Raw genomic sequence first — 26,638 nt, forward strand, 5'->3', positions numbered from 1 at the left:
CCCTGTTATTCTTACCATCATCCATCAGACTAAGAAAGATATTTGCAGAGCCAAATCATTTTGACTTTGAATAGGATTGCAAAAAAGAGGTATATTTTCAAAATTATGGAAAAGGGAAAAGGGGTATTTCTTCACTAAAATTACTTAATTCCCCTGTTACCTTCTTTCATATTGTACAAGGGGAGTGCTGTGCTGAGATGTAAATGTACCTAGAGCATATTTCAGGACCACAATATAAACACTGTTGGGAAAGGGCACTTTATGCAAATGTGTATCCTGAGTGATGGCTCTTCCTCCCTGATGATTCTGGCAAGACATAATAATTTGGGAAAATAAGTGGAGTGCCCTGCCCTTCAGCTCTTTTCTCTAGGGTACCAATATCCTCTTGCAAATAGGATTATGACAAAATAAAAGGTTCATTTAGGTGGGAGCTTCTTTTAAAATATGTTCAATATATCACAGCAGAAAACAGTAGAGATAAAGCAGAGCTATAAATGCTCTCTCCTGCTTTTAGGAAGAGAAAACAGACCAACATGCCTAACTCATATTGCACTCATTTTCCCTTTACAGCCCACCTGTCAGTCCTGTTATCGTTGTCTAGAAAAGAATTTACGGTAAGTCTTTGCTTCAATCAGTTTCCATGGTAACTTGGTTCTGTTTTAAAACCTTTACATAACAATGGCTTGGTTAAAATGATAATGAGCTGGTGTGCTCACCCATACCTGAACTACACCTTTCCTATTGCTCAGAAATTATCAGGTAGGGATGTCACTCCATCTGCTCTAGGTCCTTCAGCTTCTACAACACTGTTTCACTAACCAAGTTGGATCAGATTGCCACCTGGAAATCTCAGAGATATAGTTCAGGATAGGGGCTAGTGTTTACATATGACATGCTGTGAAGCAGAGTAAAGTGTGTTGGGGTCTGGAGTCTTGAGTTCACCGTGGCAGGATCCTGCATGTACAGTACCTACGGTGGGGCTGAAAGCTCCAAGGACCGTGGCATCTTTTAAGATATGAACCAGAAGAGGCAGGTTGTCTCCCTTGTAGAAAACACTTTTCTCAAGGTAGGAAAAAAATAACCTTTGGGCCAGATCAAGGGGAAAAAAAAAAGTTCAGAAAAAAAAAAATTAAAGTTTTAATTGATCCTAAGATATTTTGATAAGTCCCACCATTGCAGATATTATGTTTTAATCCAACCTTTAGTTATCCCTTATCCTAAGTTCAAGCTCATCTCTTGCACTCATAATTTCTGATTCTCTGGCCCAATTTGATTTTTGTCTTGTGACAGTCTTTTTCGTAATTCTGATTACTTATCTACCATCTCAAATCTTATCTAGAGAAAATTCAACATTCTTTTTTATGTAACTTAATACTTCAGTAATAACACAAGTTTCAATTACAGGGAAATCTTAAAGAACTTCTAGTGTGTGTCTGTTAGAGCTCTTACTCTCGAAAACTTGCTGCATTTCATAGAAGAGGACACCTTCCCTCTGCTTCAGATATTCTTAAAGTTCTGTACTAGATCTGCTCTTGTGTATTGGGTAGCTTAATATTTGTATAGAAGATTTGTTCCATTAGAGGCACTGATAGAATTTTTGAAAAATAATTTTACACATCTGATCTTCTAGGCAGGCATTTAAAAAGCCGCTGAATGTAGGTATACACCAGTTAATTTACACTTGAATTTTTCCAAAGACTTGGTACAGATCTCATGTTTCAGCATGGGACAACACAATATTATTTCCCAGATAGTGGTTGCCCAGCTGGTCTGTATTAAGCATCTTAAATAAACAGAAACAGATCCATGGTTTTCATTGTTTCATGGTTTGGATAGTGTGAGATCCCAAGGCCTTGTCAGGGATGCTCAGGGATGTTTCCACACCTCCTCATTCCTGAATGCTTACTACACAAGGTGTATGCACACATATCCTACATGGGGTTTACTTTTGTATAGATTCAATTTGGTCATTTACTGATTCCTCTAGATATTGTAATCTCCCTGATATTTTACTTGCCATTTAAGAAAGATCAATAAGGAAGAATTAGTACCTGGTCCCAACCAAATAGATGGGGGTGCTAGAATTTTGATTTAGACCGACAGAATCCTCCCAAAACACTTGAAAAAACAGCTTTCAAATGCATTTTTTTTTTCCAGCTCGTATTTTAACTAACAGTTCCATTTACTCCTTATGTCCCTAGCACTGTCCTAAGTCATTAATTTCTGAGGGAAGGGCATTGTCAAATCAGGGTATCATAAATCTACTGATTCCTTTCATCAGTCATGGCAGTAACGTCTTCACAGTACTCCTGTGTGTCAGTAAAGTATGACCTTCTCTGACTGATGCGTGCAGGCTATGCTTAATTGAACTGTGCTTTTCCAGTGAGCATTTTAACTTTCACACACATGATTTTCAATAGCTGACGTCCAAACAACTGTCTCTGTTTTCTGGGTGAAAGAATAAATAACGTCTGATGCTTTGTCAATTGAAAATAGTAGTTGCTTATTTTTAATACCGTTAACATCTTTTAACTCAATTGAACAATTAAATTGGCTTACAATTTCCATTTTTATTCCTTTCATAATCTTTGTATGAAAAAGAGGAGTGATTCTGTGCCTCATTACTCTTTAGCATTATTGATTCCATCCTGAGGCTAATCACTGCTCCAGAAATACTGTAGCTTGATTGTAAACTGATCATATGAGTTGGCTGCTTGAGATTGGAAATTCCTTTTAGACACTGGCTGTAATACAATTCTTACTGTATTTAATTAATCTGGTATTACTGTGTAGTGCAACAGGGTATATTTCCTTTTACCCTGAATATTGTTCATATGTACAGCATATCAATTGCTAACTGCAAAATTATCTTAAATTATTATTTAATATTTCAGCCTCTGATTAAAATTACGGTTAAATTAAGAGGGTCTTATTTCTACTTTTTAGCTCATTATGTGACTTACCACTTCCTTTCTTTATTCTTTTTATTTTGAACTGTCTTTTATCATCTTATATTAATTATCAAGTATTTGAGAATACCAGTATCTATTACTAATTTAGTTGCCTGCTTGTAGGAATTCCAAATAGTTTATGTCTATTCCTTAAATAATTACATGATTTTTTTCCCCTGCTTTATGACTGCCTCATGCTGCTCTACAATTTTTTTTCATTTTTGCACAAAATTAATAAGATTTTATTTGGTACCTATTTTCAACCCTTACTGTGCCTTCTAAAGAGATATATCATAAGTTAATGCTAGTTATATTGTGATAAAAGTAGAACAAACTGTTTTGATAAAATAATTAAAGCTCAAATATTCATGCATCCACGAACCTTCACACTACAAATCTCAGACACCTCTGCTGATGAAGGTTGAATGGGCTACATATAACAAGTATGTAAATTGAGAATTAGTATGGGAAGAACTGCACTGTGGCTGTATTCCAGTTTGCTGCCATTCTGTGGTATATGCGTTTGAGCTGGATAAACTTTGCAATGGTAAAATGAACCTCATCTCCCTCTTTTCTTTCCTGGTTCCTTTGGTCCTCTTACGTCCTACATGATGCATCCTCTAAACTCCCACAGTATGCCCTAAACTGACTTTTGAGATACCTCCCTCTGATTTTATTCTCCTTATGCAAAGTATCTCCTTTCCCTGGTTATATGTGAGAAATCGTGTTTTGAAGTGTGGCCACACAGGAAGAGCTGAGCAGAGGAATACCACTGGGAATGTTGTGGGAGGGGAACTGGAGGCGCAGAGAGAGTTTGGAGAGTGTGAAGGCAGGGAAGGGCAGTGCTTTGTTTTCCCTCTCTGCCTACTTCTCCTGTGAGTAGCACAACCAGATAGGGGTTTGAAAGCAAGTTTAGCAGGATCACTAAGTTGCTTGCTGCCAAATGACCAAGGTAGGAACGCTCATAAAACTGAATCAGGCACTCTGCCTTTGAGATTTTGAGTCAATACTGTCAACACATGAAGTTTTAAACTCTTTCCCTTCTGCTGTTGTCTTGCCTCCAATCCTCCTCCTATATCAGCGCTGATGATGCTGATGATTTTATTGTTGTGAGTAGTAAACAATAATTATTTTATAATGGTACAGAATAGGATAGAGTGAATAGGTGCAATGTGCAGAGGAGTTAAGAGCTCAAACCAAACCTTCAGGTACACTTCAGAGACCACCAAACCCTGTTCTGCTCTGGAAGAACCAAAAAAAGGTTTTCAAGAAGTTTAATTTCAAACTAAGGTCATATCCACTCAATTTATTAAGAGTAGATGCTAGATACTGTTGTGATCTCAATTGAGACATGAGATGAATCTGATCAATTTTTTTTTTTTTTTTAGCAGAACTGTTTTAAAAAAACACACATTCTGGTCCCACTAAAATTTTAAAAGTTCCACTTTACTGGAACATAACCGGCTATCAGTGAAATAAGAAACACAAACAGTGTTTTGATGTCACCTAACAGCACTGAATAAGTAGATACATATAATTTCAAACTAAGTTTGCTGTCTCAAAATGACAAAGACACAGTTAGCCATTAGGTCGAGATTACAACCAAGTAGGCCAGTGAGTGGGCTCGGGGTAATTCAGGTTTCTTGCATGGCTTCTGGACTTTTCTCTCTCTTCTATAAAATGGAGACCATGATACTTCTGTAATTTTTGCAATGGAAAGAAATACCATTTCTGTGATTCCCAACTTTATAATGAAGAATGAGAGAGTTGTAGTGTATGTAAGTACCTAAACAGTAAATAGAAAATAAATATTTTCTATTTTCTGGTCACTGTCATAATTTTATCTTGGTTTACTTCATGATTTGCATCTTCCAATGTGAAGCTTTTCAATGACATTACTTAAATAAATCTAGTTTAACATATCATTCTTCCAAAAGTTATATCAGTTCCTAGATCATTCCATTTCTAGAAAGAATGCATGCTTCCATATTAACTCCTTACAAGTATTGTATAACCAGTAATTTTCATCTGTGTACTGAGAATCTGGGTTTAGGGATTTATTAATAAAGTCCAAATTAGGATGTTTGATTTTCCACCTTCTTTAAAAAGTATAATTTGAAGGAAGCACAAAATCAGATTGAAGAAGTCAACTTGGGCTCTTGAGAATATATGGCAATTACATTTTCTTTTACAAAGGAAAAAGAATTAATCTTTTCTAAATTACAGTTGTGCAAAGAATCAGCTGTGGAGGTGTATGTCCTTAAATAAGCTACAACAAGAGAAGCAGGGTTGATCAACAAGATTAACTACCAATCTGGGTCTGGCATTGTTCTAGAAAATGGGGCAAATAGTAATCTAATACACAAAAAATTGTGAAATTCCAGTGTTACATATGCCATAGATACGTGGGTGATTCACCATCTTTGAAGTCCAGAGTGACTTATAGATAAATGTGCTTTAAACTAGAAGTAAAGCTCAAGGGAAAGGGGTTTGATAATTTTTGCTAAGATGTCAGTTTAGTCAGAGAATTGCTTAGAAAATAGTATTAGGGTGAAACACAAAGATTTTCACAATCTGCCAACTGTGTAAAAGTGTAAAGCTTCTCAGGCCACCTATATTTTCCCCCACCACCTCCAAACCCACAAATATAAAATAAAGACATATATAAGACAGAGTAACCTCTAACATGGAAAGAAGTTCAACTTTAAAGGTAGAAAAAGAAATCAAATCTATTCCTGTGAAAAAATTAGGGTAAGACTGTCCAGAAAAGCACAATCCAAACACATGCTGAGGAGCTGACTGCTGGTCTGACTCTAGTAATAAAAATAAAATAATAATAATAAAAAGAAATCTGTAAATCACGTTATATAGGTGATGTTCTAATCTAATTTCCTGTCAGAATTTTTCTACCCTACCCTTTTCTCCCCTCCAAACCCTGCAAATCTCTAACGTTGACTTTAATACATATAAAATTAACATTTCTAGCATCTCTTTTATACTGTTAAACTGCCCAGTCCGTTATGCCTATATTCCAGAACCTTCACAGCTAAATACTTCTTTATGCACGACTTTCATTAGGAAAACACTGTAGTTAGTGATTAGTAGAACAAAAGCCCTCTGAATTACTACCCTAACTGTTTTTATGGAGGAACTTAATAGGCAAGCATAAAAATGTGGCTTTTTTTTCAGCATTTTGTTTCAATAGTACCATAGTAGTGGGACTTGTTCAATTGTTATTAGATTTTTTGTCATTTTTTTTGTCTGATTTTGACCAGCAGGAACGTTGCAAGAACAATTTTTTTGGCTCCACAAGCGTAGTCACTTGTGAATTTGTTACCTTCTTTACTACTATGAAATTTACAAGCCCAGTAATTTTTGAAAATTAATTGACATTAAGTAAAATTAGCCATGCCAGACTTAAAAACAACTAAAATGTTATTTTTTTAAAATAAGTGTAATGAGGGCTGGGTAAGCGGAGTTGAGAGAAAACGATGACACATCCTACAAATACAATGGAAGAGAGTCAGTTTTTAAGGTCACTTCTCCTTGTTATGAATATCCCTGATGGCTGCCTAAGATCAATTAGATTTAATTTAGTCTGTTATTCCTCACTAACTTCTGCTCCTCAGTCCTACAGTAACACATTTATTAACAGTTGTGAGAGGGAAAACTGAGTTTTGGAGTTTTTAAAATCTAGAAAAAGAAAGAAGGAAGAAGGAGAGAAAGAAAGAAAGATCATGAAAACAAATGCTGGTTGAATTATGTTTTTCTTTCCTCTTAGGTTTGCTTTTCATTTCTATGATATTACATTGGGAAATAATTTGTTAGCTTTTTTTTGTGTGTGTGTGTCAGATGCCCAGGTGGTATAATTAGCTACATTGATTCCACTGATGGAATATGGATTTTTATTCCCATGGAATGGAGAGCATAGGTGTGTAACATAGCACAGCATAGCATAAAATCTTCTCATTTAGCAGAGATTATCTATCTTCATGAGAAATTCCAGGTACTTAGTACCTTGGACTAAGGAATCAAAACTTGGTGGGAGCTTTACCATTACCTTCTCTGGAGCTAACACTACTCAATTTTAGGCTATTAGCTCAGATCAGATGATTACACAGAAATTTAGAAAAGGTAAGTTGATTTTTTTTATGGTCCAAGTCCTTATTTAACAAAAAACAAAGAACTGTGTTCTGTTAAGCTCTTTTTTGAAATTCAAATTATGTTGATACCTTAGGAAAAGACTACTAGAGGCTAACAGGGTTTGTGTGAGCTCCAGATGATTAACCTACTTTATATTGCTCTCACCATGCTGCATTGGTTAATCATTATCTTTTAGCAGTGTCTTTAACAATTATATAAAACAGCATTTATTTCTTTTCTACATTAGAAGACCTTACACAGATTAATCTTATTTTTTCCTTTATTTTCTATCATGCTTGGCATATGATGGAATATGTACAGTAGAATTAATGTAAGAAAAAAAACCCCAACTCTATCCTTGACTAGGCTTAGAGGAGTTAATTCTTTGCTGTCCCTCCAGGCCCACTGTCCATTACTGTTGAATGAGATATTATGACTTTCTAACTAGCAATGAGCAAGTTTTAAAATTCAGTCAGGCATTTTCTCACTCTGAATCTGGTTTATCAGCTGATTTTTTTTCTTGAAGCATTAGACAGCTGATTGGGAAATCTGGTAAAAAGAACACAATTTGGAATATTCTTTCCAGAATGAAACAGTCAGTTATTATGGTAGTATTGTGAGACAGCCATGAGTATGTGTGATGATTTCGTGGTGTATTGCAGCTCATAAAACAATTATGCTAAAAGTAGAGAGATACTGGGTTGTCAGTTTATTACAGATGAGCTTCTTAATGGTGATATCTTGGGGGGGGAATGGGAAGAAGAGTTTTTCAGGTTTGTTTCTAGGCCTACCAGCTGCCACAGCACTACTAGAGAGAGATATCTAATCTATCTCCTGTTTCAGGGATATAAACTTTAGTCTTCAGCTTTTCAAGACAGTATTCAGAATGTTTTCAACATTTGGTGTTTCAATGATTTTTTCAAATGACATGGGAAATTTGCAATGGCCAGTTCTGCTCTGTGAGCAATATATTTGCAATTCGCAGAGGAATCTGACAAAGGAACTTGTATTGTTCCACTAGAAAGTTTTCTTTTGTATCCTTACATCTTCTTATAAAACTTCTAGTATTTTTGTAAGAAAAATACATTAGCTGGTTCTTACAACAATATGCATGCTTCAACCATAATTTCAAAAGTGCTGTTTTTCTTTTTAACTTTTCTTAAGATGATAAACTAACAAAGAATTCAAAAGCATAATCTTTATTCATTTGCAAAAAGGCTATATGTAAGAAAGGAACATACAGCTGTGTTTATTAGCATGCCTCATCATACCAATTTTTTTTCTGGTAGAAAACTAAGTCAGCTTATTATTAAGTAGAAATATTATTAAGTAGAAACACATTTACACATCTCTGAGAAAATCTTCTGGAGAAAAATAAATACAAGCATTTTATAAAATTGTTATATATAAACCAGAACTTGCAAAGAAGTTTTTTTTTCGCAAGGAATGCCATCACAATACCAGGCCATGTCATTTCCTTTGGGACAAGGTACTTATCTATCCCAGTATCAGGGCAGAGTCAGCCTTTATGGCCTCAAATTAAGGAACCAATGATGAAGGAGTACAGAAAATGCAACAGCTGAGAAAAAGAGCCGGTTTACACCTATTTACTTTGCTAGATTGTATAGCAGATCTGATCTTCATTCAGCTATGTGCTGAATTCCACAAGAATACTTAATTCTTGTAATTCATGGGGCTATCAGGGTAAAGAAAATAATTCTCCCTGGACTTCAGACAATGAGCTAATGACATTGTCAAGAATAATCCCCAGGTGGAGTTGATTTTTTTTTCCAATCTTCCTGAACACCATGAAACAGAAATATCTCTCCCTAGAGAGACTTAGTTATTAAAAATCTTATATACTTATTAAAAACACACAAATCCTTGCCAACTTCTATGTGGTATTGGAAAAGAGCCAAAGACATTGTGTGACATCAACATGTCCTACAAATAGAATAGAAGGAATGTTACCTGGTAAAAGTGCTCAAGTGACTGAGAAAAAGACTATACCACATGCTATAGAAGGAGGCAAATGAAAATCAAGAGCTCCTGCCTGTCTGATTCTGTGGTAACAAGGTCTGATTTTTGACTAACCTTGGGCATGTAACCACAATGCTCTAGTTGCAGACCATAAGGTGCCTCTTTAACCCCTCAGAGCATTCCTGCACTGTGCTCAGCTTCCTGTGTCCAGCAGCAGTATGTGCATCTTAGCCAGGCACGTGGCCCCATCACACCCACCTGCCCTCAAACACCTGCTCTATTTACACTGCCTCGAGATGCCCAAAGCAGCAATGTCAACCAACTAACTAAGACAAGCATATATTTGTGATGGCAAAGACTGGCTAATTTTGGAGACCTTTTATTTATGAGAATCCCATGCCATTTAAGAAAAGAATTATATATTGGGAGCATTTATTAAAAAAGAGAATCCCACATACAGAGTTCATGCATAATATTCTTTTTAATACATCTTCTTCTAATTCAAGGAATTCAGTGCCACGTTTTTAACATTTCCCAAGTGCATACGTTTCAGAAACTACGTATTTAAATCTCTCTTCCCAGAACTGTAATAATAGAGGATTTCAGTAGCAACTTTTAGGTGTTTAAATTATTGCTGCAGAAACTGATATATTATAGTGCACACAGGAAAGAGAGAATAGTTTCCCCCCAGCATATTCTCAGTGTATATTACATGATTTATAGGAAGAACAATCACATAAATGAACTGTGTTTTTCTGACTGAAAAGATATAAAGCTAGATTATACCCAAATTAAGAAAGTGTGATCAAAGTAAAATAAAAAATTCTCACCAGCAAAATCCCTAAATGAATACTAAGCACATACTGTTTATTCTGCATGTAAGCAAATTGTATTTGAAAAGGTAAAAAGGTGGGGTTTTTAAGAAAAAAACTGTGCGTAGCTGCTCTAAATTCTCAGAGACAAAAATGGTTTTCTAATGTATCATAACATAAATACTTTATGTTCCTGTGGTTGTTTTTTTTGGTTTGTTTGTTTGTTTGTTTTTGTTTGTTTGTTTGTTTTTTAATTTCTACACAGGCTATGTACTAGTGAAAAAATTTCTTTTTAATCCATCCATTCTACTTCATTTGACTTTGATTTTATTTCACATGCCTGCTCAGGCTCATTTATTTAGTACAGACTCAACTCTTCCACCTCCCACACAGTTCCATGTTCCTTGGCCATGGTGGTAGCATATCATGTACTTGCTGGGCAGCTCCTCTCCTGATCCTGGACCACACATGCTGCAGGTAGTGGGTCAGTAGATGGGTCAACTAGTTTTGCCTGCAGTATATTGTCCTGGGACAGAACAGGCACCAGCATAGCATTTCAATGGCAAATTTGTTGCTAGCTCTGAAGGGGTTTGTTTGTGCCACCACCCTTCCAGCCCCGAATTCTCTCTGCTCTGAGAGATGTTTTTCCCCTGCTGTCTCTAACTCCACTGGTCAGATTTACAAAAGAAAGAGATTGCTGTGCTGGATTTGAGTATAGGCTTTTAAGCCATGCCAACGGTGTTTTAAAATTACATACTTACTATTTAACAATTAAAATAATGTAAAACTATCTATGCACTAGATATTTCATTTTTATCCTGCACATGACCTCTCGTGTCCTTCTGTGTACTCTGAATTGCAGCTGAAGTACAATTATTTCTGACAACTCAAACACTGACTGTGCATCTGCTGCAGAAAAGAACTTTATGTGGGATAAGAATCTATGTGGGAGCCCTTAATGCAGGTGGTCAGCTCACACTGAGCTTGCCTGAACTACTGCCTTTGGCTTGGCAAACTGGTGCTTTGCTTGGATATGTTTATGCAAACTGCAGCCTACTTTTAACCACCTTGTAGACATGACCTCAATAGTAAACCTTTCACAACAAAATAATAACTCAAAATTTGAAAATCTGCATGGTAACATTTCTGTTGTGCTCCAGATGCTACCATGACACTATCTTACAGGCATAAAAAGTACTTTCACAGTGAATGCAGCTTATCAGCTTTTTGTTTCTACAAACATTTTATTGGCTTGATAGCAAAATATTTTATTGAAAACTAGAAAATGCAAAACAAGAATTTGATTTAAAACATACTTCAAAAAAACTCATTATCGGACTGTTTCTGACATGGTTTAGGATTGAGAAAGATATTTAAACAGACATATATACTATATAGTACTAAATATTAAAACAGAGAACATGCTATAGCATCATTCTTAATGTACTGCATAATGAGTGGAAGGGGTAATCGGCACTGCCTCTCACTTTAGTTCATTGCTAGCCTCAGCCATTACTGTCCAAAGCTGCATTTTAGGCTGAATGCTGACTCTTCTGTCTGTGCAGAAACTTTCTGTTCACTCTAATTAAACTGGATAATGCAATTCATGAACTGTTTCTGGATCAGTGCTCTCCTTACTTTAATGGAAATCAATGAAAAATAAGTAGGCTTCTGCAGGAGGAAATAAAAGTACAAACTCAATCTCAGAAAAACAACCCATGAAGATATGTCAAAAGTAGAGCACATTGGTGACCTGTAGCCTTAATGCACAGTGCTTGCCTTGGAAATGCTAATGGCCAGATGGTGCTATTTCATCCTACTTCAAAATGAGTTATCAAATCCTGCTGCTAGTACACAACCAAATAAGCCAGAGTTTTGAAATAAGTTATAAAATCTTGGCACCAGTGCACCACCAACCAGTGACTTTGCAATAGAGCACCGTGGAATGACCAAAACAAATCTCCAGAAATGGAAAACCAGAACATTTTTGTGAATGCAATTACAACAAAAAAGGCTGCGAGTTGCTCAGTGCAGCAAATTCGCTACCTCTACAAGCCTCTTCTTCAATATGTTTTGCTACTTGGGCTTCCTTTGCAAACTTGAAGATATAATGATTCCTACTAAGAAACACAAATGCAGCACCAAATTAGTCTCCTAGCCCTTCTCCAGTTTGTTTCCCTTTGCCTGTACAGAGGGAGCTTTAAATGATTTTTGTTTCTTCTGTGGCCTAAAGCATTCTTCCTTTAACACAGTGAATAGCTCCCTGTATTAATCTGGAGAGACATCACTTGGGTAGTAGTGCGTGATGTGTTGCTCTTAGAGGAAACCAAGTGGGACTTTGGACAATAAAGCAGAATTTGGGTTCTGCTAGCCTTCCTAGTTTTAAAAATGTACCTGTTCAGATGTAAGTCTCTTATTTGTTGGCAGAGGGTGTGTAGGTCTTTTTTAACTACTGTCACATGGTGCAATAAAGGTGCTTTCCAGTTTCCAACATGTGATATAAATTGGAGGAAAATATTAATAGGCTTTGGGGTGAACCAACATTTCCACAACCTTGTATTTGATATGATAAGACAACTTTGTTGCCTGGAAAGCTAGAACAGCCCAAACATGTTGGAAAAAATCTGTCCAAATTTAACTTTAAAATTATAGTTTTTAAAATTCTGCAAGAATCTTCCATAAACAGGTTCTGAATGTTTTTCTCTCTGTGACTCATTTAATGTGTGCAGTTTATAACTATCTAGGATGTTTAATAATAATACTTAGGTTTAAATGGAGACTTAAACATTTTGTAGACTAACAGCCAAAGCCTTTTTGTCCTGCAGGGGCAACAAGGTGGATGGCAACAGTCACGTGCCGTCTGCGCAAGAATGATGCACATCATTGTAAGGGGTTGGCGGGGAAGGTGGCCAGGCCTCTATCTTTAGCTACAAAGCCTAAGCAGAGGACTACTTATCAAGTCTCAGATTCTCAGTTCCAGCTCTCTATCCCTTCCTGCTGTTGTCAGTTCCAACTGTTTTCCCCAGACTGTTTCTCCTCTGTGCACTTTTTCCTGTCTCCTAACCCTCAACGAAATTAAAATTTCAAGGCATTAATTGGAAAGTCATAATTTGTTTTCCCTGATGTGAAATCAGTTCTTCCAAACACGGATTGTCTAGAAGAAAAAAAAAGGTCCAAAAGATCTGTTAAAGTGTTAAAAATAGTAAGTAAGTTGATCTTAATATTTCATATGATAACACATACTTCCTCAGTAGTTTTGAAATTTTCATTTCTTAATAACTGAGATTTCCTCTGCTTGAGTTAGCTAATATTTCTTCCATGTAGTAGTAGTATTTGTTGCTATCCAAGAACTCCCTTACAAGAGGAAGGAACTACTGTTTAGTGTTGAGTAGTAAGGAATTAAGAAACTCCCATGAAAAGCTTTTTTTAATTATGATGACAGGACGCAGATGAAGCAACGACAAAAGGATTTCTTTCGTGAGGCTAAGACTTGCCTTGCATGAAGAACTGCATTGGAGTATGCCTAAAATAGATGTCTATGCTTCTGTATCTGCTTGAGGTTACCAGCAGTTCACCTGAAGAAAGAGTCTTTTTGGCGTTTCTTTCAGTACGTATCTAACAATTTAGTCTAAGCTCAACACTCATTATCTACCTTAGTTGTGTCACCTCCAAATGATCCTTTAAATATTTATAATATAAAACCTTTAAACAAGACTAATGCAAGCAGAATTCTATAAAATTTAAAAAAGGCATTAGAGTTAGACTACAGATTCCTTAACAGTGTGTAACTGATTTTCCCCAGATACAGTGAGAGAGTATTTAGTATACCTAAATATCAGACTCAAAGTTCCCTGGAGTTATTCACCTTTGAGAAAAAAAGCAAGCCAAAACCATTTGAATACCAAAGTGGCTGCTGCTTTTAAACGGCTTTATTCCATTGCAATAAATTCTTGAAGCCAACATAATATAAATCCCTGAACCCTTACTCATCTCTGCCCTTGTATTTGTCATCCTCCTACCAGAAATAATTACAGCCATCTCAAATTCTGCATCTTAATCTAAATAATTTCTATGTAGATTTTACTTTCCAGGAGTCTGTTTATGATCTTCAAAGCTATTTCATCTTAAGAAATCCTGTATCTTTGATCATATGGTTTCAAAATGTATTCTATCATACCAGTAAAAGGAAATTAACATTTAGAGGACACCTTCAGGTAATTCAGAATCCTTAAACAATAAAAGCATAATTACTTGGAGAAATATAGATTAAACCAGGGATCTAGTCCTCTTCTTTCTCATTAAGGGAAGATTTTGCAAAGGAAAGAGCCCTTTCTGAGATTTCACATGTATCAATAAACCATGTCGTGTCATCTTTCCGTGCTGGCACACAGAGATTGCTGATTTTGGAGAATTAAGAACATTCTTGCAAATAATTTCAATTATGTCTTTTGTCCTGCATATTTGTACTTCTCTTTTTATTCTGCCTCTAAGTCTGAAGAAAACTTCTGTGGCTCAGGAAAAACTGTGGCTCAGTGAAAAATTAACAAAATAGGGGGAATATGTTGTATGTCATTCCCATTGTACCCTCTGCCCTGCGCCTGTGTCTTTGCTCCCTGAATCCATAGTGTGTTGTGGCCCACAAAGAAATTCCCTTCTATGACAACAGGTTTATGCCAAGAAAGAGACAGAGAATATTTGTGGTGGCAGCTTGCTTTACTCTAACAGACAGATATTTCCTCCTTTTACAAAGCACAAATCTGTGGTGTCTATGTGGGAAGAGAGAGGGAAGCAGTAAATTGTGGGATTCAGCACAGCCACATCAGTGCAGTCTGCAGCAATAAGGTAACCAAAACATGGATACCTCCATTGCAACTAATAAAATCAGACTGCTACTTCAAAATCTAGAAGAAAACAGAATCAGAGTATATCCAGAGTTGCTGCTCCGTCCCTATATTTTTATAAGAATGATATTGTCCTGCCCCCTCAAAACTCATTAAGGTACAAATTATTCACAAGCTGTGAAGGAAAGTCATGTTATTTAAGATCGTTCACTGACCATTCATGCTAGGTTGTTGAAAGTAGTCTTATTTCTGATCTTTCACTGTTTTTTCAATTTACCATCTATCAGACAATTTATCATAAAGCTGTAATGAACTCATGATTCAGTGCTATTAACAGCTGCACAAACAATACAGGCTGTAGATCTTCAGTTTCTAAAATTCAACTTTATGTTCAAGTCACAGAATATCTTGATTTTAGATTGTAAGTCATCCTGCCAAAGGCTATTTCATTTCTGTGCAATATCTGTAGCTGATTCCTGGGCTACCTTCTAACATTAAAAATAGTTGACACTTCTGAAATATTTTCATACTTGATGCCTCAGTGATTTACGCAATTATTCCGATATAAGCAAGTACTAAAAAAAGGTTTTAGTTTGTAATGTTGATTCTTGGAGACACTAAAAAGTTCCGTCTCTCTCTAAACTCATTTAACCAAAATTGTACTACCTATATACACATTTAGAAAGGAATGGGAGGAATACCTATTCTCTTCTCTCATCTACTGCTGGACAGTACTAAAATTTACTATGTGCATGCTGACAAAGGCAAAAAGACCTGAAACACTCTTTTGCAAACCAAATTTATTTCTCCCTACCTTAACATTTGAATTAGTGTATTTTTATCTCAACCATTCATTTTATTTCTATGATACACTGAAAACAAAGACCCAATTTTAACCAAAATAAAATCACATGCTACAACTGTTTTTACAAAATCAAAGGACAGGAAAGGACATCACTTCAAAAGGTAGAGAGTAGTAGTGGAAAGTCTTTCAGGTAAGACTGTAAATTGAAATGACTTCTGAAGCAATGACTATTTATAGGTAAATAATGAGTATCCACATAGTGCCTTGTAGGATTTAAAAAAACATTTCATGCCTTTTAATGAGAAAACAATAATTCTATAAAAACAATTTGATGGGGTTTTTTTTTTTTTTTGGTCTGAACCGGCAGCTTGTTTTTAACGCATAATTTTTACATAAGGAGTTCTAATGATAATACTCTTTGAAATACTATATATGTGTGCCATGGAATCCATTTGAAAGCACTACTCCTTGTGATTATACACCTCCAGTTAGATACAGCAATGTAAACTTTCTCGCTGTCAAATATGCCATTTTTCTCAGAGCTTATACAGATTATACAGCAGTACCTTTCTTTTTAAGCTTGTTAGTACTAAGTATCCTTCAACATGTTGGGGATGATATTTAACACTTTCCCTCTTACATGGATTAAAGTCACTCCCTGAAAAGGGAATCTCTTTGTCACAGATAATTCATAATAGATCCACATATTTTCATTGAAAAATATGGAACAGAATCACAGAATTGCAGAACAGAATTACCGATACCATCAAATATTTCCTGTAAGGATAACTGTGATCTTTGAATTAGGAGTATATATTTGCTAACTAAAAAAACTTATATTTAAACAAGTAAAGGAAGAAACTATCCTTTTATCATAGTTCAGTGAGAGGAATTTGCCTTAATATAAATGAAAATCAAATGTGAAAGTGCAACTGTGAAGTTCGCAAATAAACGCTGCTAGAGATGTTTCTAGATATTTCCAGTAACTCACTTTATCTCCTTTCCCAATCTTGGCAACTAATTTCTTTGATAGGCAGTCTTTTATAATTTGTTCTTTGTCAAAGGCTCATAAAATCTACTCTGAATTTTCTCTTAAATGAAAAAATCAACCTCTTTTCCCTTATATGAACAGTACCAAAAAATATACTTTGCAATGTTTTTAGTTCTATAGTTGGAATTTCTTCAACTTTGTTTCTTGTCAGTGAATCCTACCATTAGTAGCAAGAGCAGAACACAGCTGCATGCTAAAGGAATCCAGTTCGTGGAAGTGAAGGTGCCTCCCCAAATAACAAGACTGGTTAAGGGTTGTACATCTCAGCACATAAACAAGTGCTGCACAGATATTCACCAAGTACTTAGTAACAGACCAAAGGAAAATTTTTGGAATCTTTTGAATAGGATGACCTAGGTGACCATCCCAGCTGATGCAAATGTTTCTGTCAGTCATCTTGCACTACGGATGAGCCATTTTCTAACATCTTAGTGACATAGAAAAGGCTGTCTCGTGTTACCATTCCCGCATCTGCAGGAAAATGCTACAGAAATTGTTCTGGGGACTCCTTGGGACCCACAGATTCTCTATTCAGGGTGTTAATTAACAAATTTAAGCGTTAATACAGTGTCTATGAAGTGCCTTAGGTGCAGCAGAGGCTGTTCTTGGGAGTCTCCCACCTGTAGACCTGCAACAATTAGTCAAGTGCTTTGCTGTGAAAACAGCCAGATGTTCAGTCAACCTCCAGGTCTTTTGCTGGGCTCATTTCCACTGAGACTAGCTGGAAAGTTCCTGGACCAGTGCTGGAATTTGTATTTCAATGCAGGTGTTTGACTGGGACATACTGAATGTTAGGGATGATGGGGTTGCACGCACACTAGGATTTTGGTAACATAAACTAAGTACAAGGCTTACAAAAGGCCATAATATTTGCTGTCCCTATAGGAAAGTGACAGAAAGAAAGACAAACTGAGAACTGACAGTTTCTGCTGTGAGGCTGCCATGAATTTGAGTCTGTGGTAGTCTTTGCAGGTACCTAAGTCACCTCACTGTGGCTTTCCTTATTCCTGTGGTAGCACAGTTTAACATCCTTTCAAAGCCTTCAGTATTCTCTCTGGAGAGTACCCAGTACAGTACACAGTTAATCTGATAAGGGTGCTGCTAGCAGAATCTGCAAGATCACAGAACTAATAAACAATATAGCAAGGAAGAGAATTAACTTTTTTCTCCGCAACACATTTAGTAGCTTAAATTCCACAGAACACACACAGACAATATTTTTATTCCCCATCTCATGATAATTAATGTAGGAAAAAATAAGGAGCTTGATCCAGTATCAGATGAAATAAAGGCTGCTCTTTGCAGTCTTCCTTTTTCTTTTACTCTCTATTCTCAAATAGACAAAACGCTTGCAGCTAAATATCAAATTGGAACTGTGAAATGTAACTTTATAGTGAATCATATTAGAAAGTTAAAGGTTATGAACGGGTCATTGTAATCTTGTTATCCAGGCACTTATTTCCTTACTCTTCAGTTCTAAGTATTTGGTGTAGCTATCTGACCTGCTTTTTTCACATAGTTTTGCCTCTTGTCTGTTTGACTGCAATAGTGAGAATAGCCATTTTATTTTGTTCAGAATGCATTTTTGGTAAGGCAATTCTGTTTAGTCTTGCTCAATATAGGTTGTCTTTCTAAATGCTTCGATGGGCAAATATGATTCTGTTTGACATTTTTGTTAATTTAACACACTTTTCTTGAGATGAAATGATGCCTATCAACAGTAGCTTGCCTGCCCTTCCTGTACTGCCATTTACCCTTCAGGCATATTAGCCTGGGTCCTCACGTGCTCCCCATATCAGCTTGCTCTTCTACTACATCGTTACATTAACTTCTGTGTATATGTTGTTCTTTAGCTGTCTCTACCCAATTTTTTAATGTATACTACTGCTTTAAAGGGTGCAGGTTTGTTAGAATACTAACTTGAGTCTCTGCCAACCCAAAACAGGTCAAAAATTTCTCTAAGATATCTTCCTGTTGGTGAAAGTTAAAGACATTATCTTTTACACCTAGCAAGGAAAAATCAACTATTTCTGGGACCAAACCATAGCTATCTATAATGGACTGAATCCATTTTCACAAGCCGTAGCAGACCATTATTTTTTCCAACATTTCTTATATCTCAGTGTGGTTTTCTATTAGGAAAGAACTGTATTTCAAATAATAACATTTTAGCTAAGAGGTCTTTTATTATTCTGAGTTCCAACTGTGTGGTATTCTATTTTTATTGGACAGCAAGAATAACTAGTTGTTAATTGCATTCTTCTCTTTTGACCCCTATTGTTTTTGAAAATTTTGGGCAAGTTAAATAGCAGACAAGAGGAGAAATAATATGGGAAAAATTATAAGGTTGTAGGGGAAAAGAAACCCAAAAAATTAGAAAAGGAGAGAAAAAAATAAAGAAAACCTACAGGAAAACAGAGGTTACTGCTCTTTTCTTGATATTTTTACATGAAATCTCATAGACTGAGCATGACCCTCTCCCCTTTCATTCCTTCTGCAGTGAGGTACCAATACCATACACTTGTAGCACAGCTCCACTCCTGCACCAGGATCCCACATGCCTGAGTCAGCTGTTTGATTTGTGATCTGTCAACCACATCAGCTTCCAGGCTGAAAGAGGGCAGTGCAACTTTGCAGCCACAGGTAAGACTCCAAACACTTCCCTGCTAAGAGGCACACTCCCAAAGAGGCACACTCCCAAAGGCGGCACACTCCCAAAGAAGGCACACCCTTCTTTCTGATGTGACCAGGCAAAGTCACAGCACTTCTGATTAACATGATTGAATGTCTGAATCCAGCATGGGGTAAAAGCTAACAGATGCCCACTCTGTTTCCAGAGCCAATGTTAAGTTCAGTGAACGAAGAAAGCTGAGAATTCATCTCTTCTGTAAGGTCACAAAATCCCAGAGTAGGGATTATGCCTCCTGCACGTTTGGGGCAGGAGTTTCACATGCACTACTGGCTCAATGTAATTTCCTTATGGGGTCAGCCTCTTCCTGCTTTCATTTGCAGCAGCATTGGATATTGAATGTTTTGGGAACCTCACCTGAAAAAATTTCCTCTTGTTCATTCTACTATCTGAAGTGAAATGCAGGCAGCATTGCATGCTTCTAAAGATGACTGTGCTGGCTGTACTGCAGAGCATTTCTTCTGGTAATTAGACTCTGAGTGCACTGAGAACAGCTAGGCAGCTCATAGGGCGGTTTCTTGACTGTTGCTTATCTTTACCACATTCCTAGCTGGGCAGACAGCAATCGGTTGTCAGTCTCAGCAGATTCAACCAGGACTTCAGTATGCAGGGAAACCAAACTGCCCTCATTTGCATTAGAATTAATTCCTCCAGATCCAGAGTTTAGGCATGCTGGTAGAGTGTGCGGGTTCCTTCAGTGTATAAACAGCACATTGGTATCAGATTAGTGTCTTCCAAAGAACATAAAACTCACTAGGGAGAAAAAGAAAACATTGACGTGTTTAGGTTTCCACAGACATGCAGCTCATAATTCCCATAGATTAGGGAGATTTTTAAAACGACAAAATACAGTAATTTCTGTGTTCTGCAAATGGCTGGGGGAGACATGTTAAAGAACGCTGGAAACTTTACAGGTATGAACAAATGCTGAGGTTTTGCTTCTGCAGTGAAGTCAAAGCTGATGGTATATTGTAATGTTTTTAATCTTTCTACAGATTCTAGGCATAACTTGTTTTCTGCCATTACACTGGTGTTGTTCTTGGCTCTCTTTTTCATTTCTTCAGTTGTACATGTAGCTCAGTGTGCTGCCTTTCTTTTCTTTGGTCTTTCTTATTTATTTTCTCCCTTGTGATTCATGTTGCACAGTATTTTGGTAGAGATGTGAATTTCCATTTGTTCTGTCATGTGAAGACTGACTGTACCATCTTTCTTTGTTCAGTCCTCCTACTGATTCATCCCCAAATTGCAGAAACAGTGTCTTTCATATGTATTCAGATATCTTCTTGTCTAAAGTATCAATACAAATGCATTATCTTTAGTTGATAAAGCCAGTAATTAATTCTAGTTTGAACTGCAGCTTAACTACATTTAACACTAAACTAAATTTTAAATAAGGAGTTTTTGAGGTCCAAAAGGGAAAATAAAGCATTCTGCAATTTTTCTTGGAACGAATCCTTATGCCTTCCAAAACCAGTTGGGTTTATTGAAAGCATTCTCTATCAATAAAGTCAAAAGGATTTTGACCCTTTTTATGACTAATTTTATTTAAAAATTTCATTCCAAAATAGCTGTTTCAAAACACAGAATACACAATATTTTATTTGTCCTTTTTTAAGGACATATGTCATATTAGGACATATTCCTAGCTGAAATAGTTAAGTTATAAACTCTAATTTCAAGAAGCATCAGTTTTGTTTTATAAACAATATTTTGCAAGTGTTTATTATTTGACAGATTTTGATTATGATGAGTATATAATTTCTTCCTGAAAAAGCATTTTGACAGAAAGCTTTAGTCAGCTCTGTTGAGAACCCAAATGATTAAGATGTTGCTTAGCACACCGCTAAGCTAGACCAGCACTCCCAGGCTGTATTAAGAGGATAGAAAACATTCTCACTGAGACAAGGACAATTTCTTTATCTTTCTTTTTTATTTTTCTCTAGCATTCAGGCTCTGCAGGTAACGGTGTCAAAAAGAAACTTCAGAAGTATTTTTTGGAGTTACACTGTCAAAGAGATGGCAGGCTGTGTCACAACCTTCTAACCAGGTCATCTTTAAGGCTGCTCACACCAGGCTGCCAGCTGATAAAAGCTGTTTTTCTCATGTTGGCTCCAAGAAACAAAAAATCAGAACAAGATTTTTTTTTTCCCTAATTAAAAATATATAAAAAAGAGGCTGCTGAATTACATGCAAATATATATAAAATTTAAAACTTATTACTTGATAGTTCTCCTTTTATGATGTTTTTCGGTTTTATACTGTAAATTAGATTTTACGTTATCACAATTGACTAAAGTGTTTCAGTAATTTTGGAACAACTTATAAATTGTGTTAGGGCTTTTGATGCTTATTTCAAGTACTGAATTGGCAGAAGGGTTGTGTTTTGCTATTGCACTTACCCTTTCCAGGAGAGTTTACCATAGCAAGAAACCTCACCATATTCTTAACGCTTTGGTATTCTCATTTACTTAGTAAAAGAATTGAGCACCTATGTGTCTTTACAATGCTGTGTCATGACTTCACCAGGGCAATGCAGTATTAAACAGTATTCTCAGCTACCTCTTCAAAATGTGACATTTCCCTCAACAGAGCTTAGTTCAGCTAAGGAGAAAAACAACTCGTCCATAGTATATCAGGGAGCTTCTACACAACCGCAATGATGCCAGCAGAGATACACTTATTTGCATCTGCCTAGACATTTTCTGTCTTTATAGCAATAGTTTAAATCTAGTTTGAATCAAACCATTACAGCACACTACCGTGATTAGTGCCTTGAAATTATTTTGGTATGAAGACAGAATGAGCCACCTCTTAGAATTTACTCTTCCCTAAAAAAATGTGAAGTATTTTCATGTTGGGCTACTTGGCAAGTGAGGACCCATGTTTCAGTGAGTGGCTGCACCTTCTATAGCCTCCCATCACAGAATCATAAAAAAATTATAATAATTGTGTTCCAAGTGTGAACTCATGGTATTTTAAACACTGCACAGCATGTTTTCAAGTTTTCTCTTTCATCCAGTCCTCCAGGTTTTGATATATTATTTATTGAGAAAATTCTCATATCAGTAATGTTGGAATTTAGAGTGTGTTTTCTGCTCAGCTCTTGCTGCTTGCTGCAGCATTATAATAAAAGATGGACTCAAGCTTTTAAGGAAGTTGAACTGATATCGTAATGTTAATAAACATAAGCTCTACACAAGCAGCAGTCTCCCACAAATAGCAGGATTCTGCTGCTGCTTCAGATTTTGTCTCTCATCTCTGAGTGGCCAGGCTATGGGAAAACTGGAAGTTTCTGTGTCACAGACAAGGTTTGCAACTTTTCTAAATATTAGTAGCATTACCCTCCTTTTGTTGTTGTTGTTGTTTTTGTGTTATTAAGCCATTCTCTATTTGTCAAGGGGTTAAGAAATGTCACCCCAGTATTTATCTGTCATATGGAAAAGGGCCAACAGCAGAAGTTCTGCAAAGATATATTGGAGCACAGTGTGAACAAGAGCACCAATTCCAGGTCAAGAGGTGGCTAAAAAAGGAACAAACCCAAGAAGCATATTCATGTCTCACTCCTGCTTATCTTTACTGGAGTATTCTATCAAGTTACACAGGCTGTGCTCACAAGTGCCTGTACCTTACAAAAGATAAATATTAGCAAAAGAATGACAAATGCTCAGCACTTCTGCAAATCATGTTGGATATATGCTGTACATACGAAATCAATTACTTACAATTACATTAAAACATCTGTATTACAAAACAGTAACATTTATAGAATATGCTGAGTTGGAAGGGACCCATCAGGATCATCAAGTCCAACTCCTGGCCCTGCACAGGACACCCCAAGAGTCACACCAGGTGACTGAGGGCTTGTCCAAAAGCTTCTTGAACTCTGTCAGGCTTTGTGCTGTGACTGCTTCCCTGGGGAGCCTGTTCCAGTGCTCAAACACCTTTTGAGTGAAAAACCTTTTCCTGATATCCAACCCAAACCTCCCCTGACTCAGCTTCATGACATTCCCTTGGGTTCTGTCACTGGTCATGAGACTGAAGGGATTGGTATCTGATCTTCCACTTTCTCTTGTGAGGATGTTGAAGACTGCACTGAGGTCTCCTCTCAGTCTCCTCCAGGCTGAACAAACCAAGTGACCTCAGCTACTCCTCACAAGGCTTTCCCTCCAGACCCTTCACCATCCTCGTTGTCCTCCTCTGGATGCTCTCTAATAGTTTAATGTCTTTTTTATGTTGTGATGCCTAAAACTGCACGCAGTACTCACGGTGAGGCTGTACCAGTGCAAAGTAGAGTGGGACAATCACCTCCTTTGACAGGCTGGCAATGTATAATTTACTTTATGAGTAAAAATAATTTTTACTTTAAATATAAAAACATAAAAATATTATTTACTTTAAAAATACCATTTAGCATTTTTTAAATGCTCTGAATATTTATAAGGCCTTTGGTATCATTACTAAATAACAGAAATAGATGAAACAATCCCCTGGTGAATTTAAAATATAGATGCTTGCAGAACATAGTAAGTCATTATTTAAAAAAAAAATTGTTGACAAACATTAATATCTTTGTCTCAATGGCTGCGGCAGTAGTATTTTTAATGTGCTCTATTTGTTCTTTAGCTTTTAGTATTGACATTATACTCCATAACTTACACTAACAATTCACAACAGGATTAACCTACAACACACATATTACTGATTTACTCTGGGACTATTCCCCTTATGATTCCTTTAATGATCATCTGTCCATGCCTGATTGTATTCCTTTTTTTCTCATTTTGTTGTTTTGCCACCATCCCTTCTGATTTCTGTATTCCTTCTGATGATTTTTTTGTGCACTTAAAAAGTTCATAAACATACAGAGTACAAGGACTCCATCACCTGCAGTTTACTAGAAATCCTGACCTGAAATATTGAGTCTCTCTTAGCTGAGTGCTTGTTCTGCCTAGAGGATACGTTAGGAGCACTGCATGAGTAAAAAGGTTTTCATCTGATCCACATACTGCATTCTCATTTGGAAGTTATTTATAGATGTGCTGTGCTGTTTTCATTTTCTATCCCTTTATCTCTCTCGCTCAAGATTAGTATTGCTTTCTGCCTCTTTCTGAATGTGAGCATTTCTATCATTGTAGTTCTGCTGCTCTGATCCATTATTGGTCTACCACCTTTATTTAATACAAGTCATTAATCGAACCTCATACATTTTGGGCAAAAGGAAGAAACATGATACAAATGGATTCAGTTGCTGTCACATCAGAAACAGGACATATAGTGTGTTACAGTTCTACCCAGGCCAGTAAGAACTTGAACTCATTTTGCACTCCCAAGGGTTTGGGGAAAACATGGGATAGCTTCAGGGTGAGTTAACTGCAGATCATTTCCTGTTCCCCCTTCTCTCTTTTTGTTGTCAGGACATGATGCTGTAATTCAGCTGTAGCTGTGCAGTCATCTTTATCTGTTTGAGTGCAGCCTCTCACTGGAGGTGTGATTCTCATTGCTCCCTTTACTCATGGCCAACCCTGCATCACCAGGCTACCATTCAGACAGATAGACAGATCATGGACTAATCTGGCTAAAAACTAATCTAACAAAAAGAAGCAAAAAAAAAATCAGTTGGCTCAGTCAGATTCACTGCACTGACACGCAATTCTGGGAAGAGAAAGTGCAATCATGCTTTTCAGCAGCTGCCCATATATATCTTGCACTAAAGCGGCCATGGAATTATAGTGTCAATTAGGCAGTAGACTTGGGGATGGGAGGGAAGAACTCTATTGACTGTTTGAGCTAGAGGATCAAGGCTCCCCTTTCACTTGTCTCCGTATTAACTCAGGAAGTTGTCAAGAAATATTGGACTTGCATGAAAGAGTTATTTGCATTACAGTCATCAAAAAGCATTTTCCATCACAATGTGGTGAAGATCCCAATTTTTTTTCACTTAAACAAAAAATTATTCAGCACCCCTTACTCAGGTCAACAGAGAAATATCAGCATAACACAAAAGAAAATTTGTCCCAAAATATTTAATATGTAGGAGAAGGGGTACTAAATTCATCTTAGCTTACAGTAACAAATTGTTTCAGCAAAAATACATGGGGGAAGGAATCTGGCTGAATTCTTGAAACAGTGGGAGGGGAAATGAGCTGCTAGAGGTTGAAACGAATTGGTTTCTGGGGCTCTTGAGATGTCATGCCAGCCCTGTGAGCAGTACACCGTTCATTGCTTTTGATATTAGATAGTCTGTTTGTAAGGAGAATGAAATACCCAATGCCAGCATCTACCCATTTTCTTTCAAACAAGAAATAATCCTTGCTAGAGCCCATGTGGTGCATAGGACTTGAAAGTGATGGCAATATGCAGTGTATTACTGTAACTAAACAATCATAAATAAAACATTTTATGATTTGCAGCTGTATGCTTTCAGAAAAGCTGTACACAACTTTTCCAACACTCTGCTTTCAGAAATAAAAGGAAACCCACTTGAACTTGGCCGTTTCAAAAGGTACTCCTGGCAATGGGAACTTTGAAAGATGCAGCATATTTGGCATAATTTGTATCTGTTGGCTTATATTAGTTCTAATATAAGCATTTCAAACAAAGATAGGATGTTTTCTTAGCTCTCTTGGAATGTTGACATTGAATCATCCATACTGCAGGGATACTTGTCAAATGATCACAGAGTCTATTAAGCACTTCCTTTGGAGAAAGAACAAAGATAACACTAAATCTGGTGGTAAAATAGTTTAACTTAGGAACAGCAGCATCAGACTAATTCTGTTTTTTTGAACTCAAAAGCAATTGGTAGTCAGAAAAAAAAAAAGATTAATATCCAGGTAACTAGAAGGGTAAAAGGACCAGGAAAAATAAGGAATATTAAGGGATGGTAATGCAATGCTACTCTTGGGGGAAGAATTTCAAAATGGGGTCCTATGGAATATTTCTGAATATCAATCCAATTAGTAGGAACAGAAACATGCACATTTTTAATCTTGTGAAATATCTGAGCATTTTAATTTATTATTTACATTTTATAGTGTTATTTTCTAGTTACATATATAAGTCAAGCCTATATAATGAATTTTAATAGCTTTAAATATTTTTTTATTTTATTAATACTTTTTTAATTCTTGTGTGCATTGAAATACTTCATTACATTAATGTTAACAGATTCTGCTCCCAGAAATGCTGGAATCATGCAGTTCACCGAATGGAGCTATTCCAATTGCAACAGTGTCAATAAAACTAAAACTATGTCATGCTTTCTTGCCATATTCAGTTAAAAATAATTGAAATATTACATAGACTGTATGGATTCTTTTTCATTATAGCAAAGATTAAGATTCCATACAAGTACTCGGGTTCCAGG

At 36.4% G+C, this 26,638-nt stretch overlaps 1 protein-coding gene across 4 annotated transcripts in view; it reads right to left on the bottom strand.

The window, feature by feature from the left end:
• Positions 1-26,638, bottom strand: part of B3GALT1 (beta-1,3-galactosyltransferase 1) — a 190,006-nt gene that overhangs the window by 108,668 nt on the left and 54,700 nt on the right. Inside the window, exon 1 of one of the 4 annotated variants that reach the window (XM_032693109.1) lies at positions 210-231. The exons of the other annotated variants lie outside the window; for them this stretch is intronic. The gene's annotated coding sequence lies outside the window, so the exon portion shown is untranslated. Of the gene's footprint in view, positions 1-209; positions 232-26,638 lie in introns of those variants that run through there. 4 annotated transcript variants of the gene reach the window in all.

Source organism: Chiroxiphia lanceolata, chromosome 7 (genome assembly GCF_009829145.1).
Source record: "Chiroxiphia lanceolata isolate bChiLan1 chromosome 7, bChiLan1.pri, whole genome shotgun sequence".
Classification (NCBI taxonomy): domain Eukaryota; kingdom Metazoa; phylum Chordata; class Aves; order Passeriformes; family Pipridae; genus Chiroxiphia; species Chiroxiphia lanceolata.